Below are 5,284 nucleotides of genomic sequence, written 5' to 3' on the forward strand. Positions count from 1 at the left end.
TCAATATATCATTGAACAACCTGGACGAAGCAGCACAAAAGTTAGCTAGCTAGTTAATGTTAGCTACTTGTAAGTTACATCACTGGCTGTGCCGCTTGTATATAAAGCTAACGTTAGACAATTTAACGTTGCTAGTGCTAGCTTACTTTGCCTTATACAGCTTTAGTCTGTATGTTTTGAATGGTGTTAAGCCATGCTGTAGTCAAAATGCACGGAATTTTAAAATGTCTTTGGGATGTCATTCAAGATGACGAAGCTAACGTTATTGCCACTGGTTTAAACTGGTTCCAGCTCAATTCCACTGAAAAGAGGCCAGCAGCTTCTTAAAAAATTGGAAGACTACGCTAGACCATCAGATCAAATTGCTGAACAAACAGCATACCAAAATGGTAAGTATATTTTGCCCCACAATATGTTCTCACTTTTGTTTAACCTGCTATAAATTACAGCATATTGTAACAGGAGTGAAAGGGCATTCTTGTAACCCAGGTAAACTAGGAAGTAGCGTTGCTGCGTCGCCGAGGGATCGAGAAATAGGCAAGTCAGCATCTGCAGTCATGAATAACTTGCCAGTCAACATTTCTTTTGCAATTAATAGAATCTGTAGCATGCAAATCAAACCAGCTATTAGCTAACTGAAATAGAACCATGATATATCTAGGTATGGTGAAGGGTATGTGATGGTCTATCTGTCTATCTTTTAATTACAAAGGCCAAGGGAACTTTATCAGGATGCATAGTATCCTGAGTCCATTCAATAACTGGCCTTTAACAATACAAATCTGCCTGCCTCTATGGGATTTTAACATAGGGGGTTCCTTACTTATGCCCCCTGTATTTTAAGGAATAACATGTATTAATTTACGATACCTGGTTCATTCACAAAGAATATTGGTGTGTTTAAAGGTTGGATTTTTTCCTAATTTTTTAATTGAGGCATTAAGATCAATTTCCAACAGATTTATTGTATTCCTCTGGTTGTCTTAACTTATGCACAGTTGATGGTTTTATAAAGACACCCATACACCAATAAATAGTTCATGTAGACCAGGGGTCTCCAACCTTTTTGGGAATGAGGGCTACCCGAAGACCCGAAATCATATGGAGGGCTACTCATTTAAAACAAACATACCCTCACCCCTTTTTTTGCGAGGGTAGTCCTCCTAAATATTAGGCCTATGTGATTTTTACTTTTAAATTATCAATATTGTGCAGGCCTATACGTCTTTATATATTAAGCAACTGTATTTTCAAATTTAATATCAATAACCTATGCAACACTACCAACATTTTTGTTCAGTTTGTTCATTTCAAAGTTTGCATGGGGAATCTAATAGTTTTTTTTTTTTGTAAAAAAAAAAATGAAATCTTTTTGTGCAATTAATAATTTGGGTTACAATTTGTACCCAATTTATACCCACCCACCATTATGAATTCAGGGTTTATTTAAGTTCTGATTTCAGTGGACAATTCGGTTTTAACATTTCAATAGTAATCGCCCACACCACCCTAACATATGAAAACTACTTTTAAAGTTATTGCACTCCTGAAATGATCCATGATCTGACAAAAAAGGGTAATGCACAGTCCTGCTCAGTCATGCATGCTATAACATTTTCAGCGCTATTATACGGCAGTTGCCAACGGAGGAGAAAAGGCCTGTGAGCTAAAGCAATTGTTTTTCGGTCCTTGAACAATCATGCAAGAACCGTATTTGACGAACATGGAATGGCCACAGAACTTTTGCAAAAGATATGCTTCCATTGGCTACACCAGACAAGCAAGTTTTTTCCCCCTTTACTGTCTATGCGTGCGAGCAGCGTGTATACGCTCTGCTTCCGTTGTTGCTTAAAGATTGAATGGGAAACGGATTTGGAGCCAACGGCTAAAATTTAACGCAGCTACAATTTGTAAGGTATCACCAATATCAATTGGTTACAGATGTATGGCTACATACATTCTTAAAATGGTTCTGGTCTAGACTTAAATATCTATTGAAAACTTCACAATGGAGCGTGTTTTTAGAGCGTGATCTGCAGGCGACCTGTTGGCTATTTTTTAGAAAGTGCGCTGGGGGCCTCATAGCAGTCAGTCCCTTGGGGGGCACCGTGTTGGAGGCCACTGATGTAGACTGTCACACAATGGTAAGTGGAACATTGGCCACAGCTTGTAACAACTTCAATTTTACCATTCTTTGCGTAGGGATGTGTACACAAGGATGTGTAACTTTGTAACTTGGGAATTACAACAGAAAGGAACACGTTTCAGCTAATCAAAAAAATTCCAATGACTGGAACTGTCAGTTTCAGAGCTATTATTACCACACTGATAGATTGATTTTGCTTTTTATTTGCAGCCTACGTTATGCACCGTGGAACGCTCTGCGGATGGACAGCTGTGGAATCCGCAAAGGTCAAGAAGGCTTTTGTTACGAGGGCTGGAGGTTCCAAAACATCCATGAAGCTGGGGTAATTTTCTCTTATTTTAAACTATTTCCAATTGTGGTGAGCATTATTGGTGGGCTTTTTTTATAAAGGGTAGGCCTCTATTGCACTAAAATTATTCAACCTTTATACAGTTAACATCAAACTGTGTAGCTACGAAAGCTACAAAATCACATTGTCATAGAAATGATCGAGGCGAAATTTCCACTAGGTTTTATGAAGATATTTTACAGATGGGCTGTACATACATCAAAAGTAAAAAAAATGACATGGCCAAAATGATTAACTCGCCAACAATATTTGTTGTATGGTGTATACCAGGGATCACCAAATGGCGGACCGCGATCCGAGTCCAGACCGTGACGTGATCCTATCCAGACCCAGACCATAATAGCCTAATTTAGATTTTCACGTAAGATTTCAAAGCTGCGCTAAATGTGTCGTTGGTTAGGATAACAGCATTTACTTCAGGAGCTTCAGGAACCATCATTTCGCTTGCTGCTACTCAGCCAGTGAAATCTGTGAATTCTGATAAAGTCGAGTCAGTGAGTAAAGTGGCCTACTATGGGGAAGAGACTGATAGCCTGAAACGAGCGAGGAGAGGAGACGGGACGAGAAACAATCAGATGGATATCTAAGTAAACGATAAGTAAGTTATTTTCAAATCATCGATTGCTCAAAGAGGAGGAAGCTAGACAGCGAGAACAGAGCTTTATATAATGAGACGGGGGCAATACCACGCAAAATTGTCACGTCTGTAACGCCAATTAGGCTAAATATGGATGTGACAGTTTTGCGTAGAATTGCCCTGGACCTCTTCTATTCTGAGACTGGCGATTTTTAAAAGCGCCAATTTGAAGCACCTCTACTAGACAAAGCATATTGAGCAAGCATAGGGTAGGCTAGGCCCATTCAACAGTGAACTGAGACCACAGAATATTTTACGATTTAAGAAGGCAATATGATTGATCCACCACAATCTAGTTAAGCCGACATGCATTCACTGCCCAACAACGTGATGTTCCTGGGTTTCCAGGATTTCGGGTCAACATAAAAAAAACTAAAAAAATTAAATTAAACTTGCTGATTAATGGGTTCAAGGAACCAGCCTTGTCTCAGCTCAAATTTTATTTTAAGTTCACGTTAAGATCTTTAAAATAGCCAAGGCTACTCAGTTTTTCTCCCCAATCACTCTTATCTTGCCTTATTTTTTCCTCATTTGAATGTTGCCTTTTAGGCTACTTATTTTATTTCACATTAAACATTAGGCCTAGGCCTACAATCTTCTGGAATTTCCCCTTGGGGATCAATAAAGTATCTATCTATCTATCTATCTATCTATCTACAACTAGGCTCCATCCATCCATCCTAATTAGTGTTAATTTCGTCAGACGAGACGAGAGGAAAAATGTTAGTCAACAACCTTTTTTTCCATGACTAAGACGAGATGATGACGAGACTGCACTAATGTCCTGAAACACTGACTAAGACTATCTTAAGATGCATTATTGTTGCCAAAAAAAAAGACGAGACTAAAATGTTTTGCTTGAAATAAAAACTAAGATAAAATTTCTCTTCCATTTTAGATCTACAAAATGAGAAGACAGAATAGCTGTTACCTTTTCAAAATATTACGAATGAGTTCATGGTTCATGCACAGCAGCTTTCCTGTAGGCTAGTCTACGTGCTGTTGCTGCAACCCTGTGGCTGCAGCAGGAAACTACATGGAACAAAACACGGGGAGATTTCTGCCAGAGTTAGGCTTTATGCCACAATGCTACATACCCAGAAGTTGAAGCTTCTCTCATATACAAATTAACATCCCCAGAATGTCCATACGAAAAAGTTTCAGCAAGTAATGTCAACTATTTAACTAGTTACACTGATGATGCAAAGTTTGCTAGCAAGTAAGCTAATATGGAAAGTTTGCTAGCAAGTTAGCTAAGATTGAGAGTTTGTGTTGCGTTTAGCATATATCGCCATCTAGCGTGGCGGAGTAAAACATTCATACTTGGGTCCAAGACAGTGTTTCTCAAACTTTTTTCAGATGAAGGACCACTTGACTAATCAATAAAAAGAAACGCACGGACCACCTAGCTAAAAAAAAAAAAATTGACCTAGCAGTATATTAGCCTACACAATACTCACTGAACCACCTTGCTTATTGTCTTTGCATTTTGTTTAATTGTGTCAGAGGATTCATATGATTTAAACTGGCATATCTGACATAGACAGTGTTGTAGAACAGTTTGAATTTACATACAAGTTGGTTCAATATTGCAAACAACTCATCTATATTATATTTACCACGCCTGCTCGTGGACCACTTGGGATAGCTTATGGACACTGAAACACTGGTCTATGAAGATCATGACAGTGGTCCAGTCAAATCTTTTACTGTCTATGGCCAAATCCAGCCGAGCTATACATGTAACTGTAGCTCGACTTACCTGTGCATGTACTGACTGACAAAAAAAATCAGAATGAGTAATTATAAAACAGAAAGTAGCCCTGTGGACACACAATATTGTTAGAAAATTGAGATGTGTGAAACACTATTTGACTTAAAATGGTAATCAGAAATAATTTGTTATAAAAAAGACTAAAATGTTTTGACTAAAACTGACTAAGACTAAGATAGCTTAAGTTTTCTTTTGACTAAAACTAGACTAAAATGACTGGAGACTTTTAGCTGACTAAAAACTTGACTAAAAAAAATGATATTTGAATGACTAAATATGACAAAGACTAAAAAGGACATTTCGTCACAAGACTAAGACTAAGACTAAATTAAAAATAGGTGACAAAATTAACACTAATCCTAATATATATACACAGTG

Source organism: Alosa alosa, chromosome 11 (assembly GCF_017589495.1).
Source record: "Alosa alosa isolate M-15738 ecotype Scorff River chromosome 11, AALO_Geno_1.1, whole genome shotgun sequence".
Lineage (NCBI taxonomy): Eukaryota > Metazoa > Chordata > Actinopteri > Clupeiformes > Clupeidae > Alosa > Alosa alosa.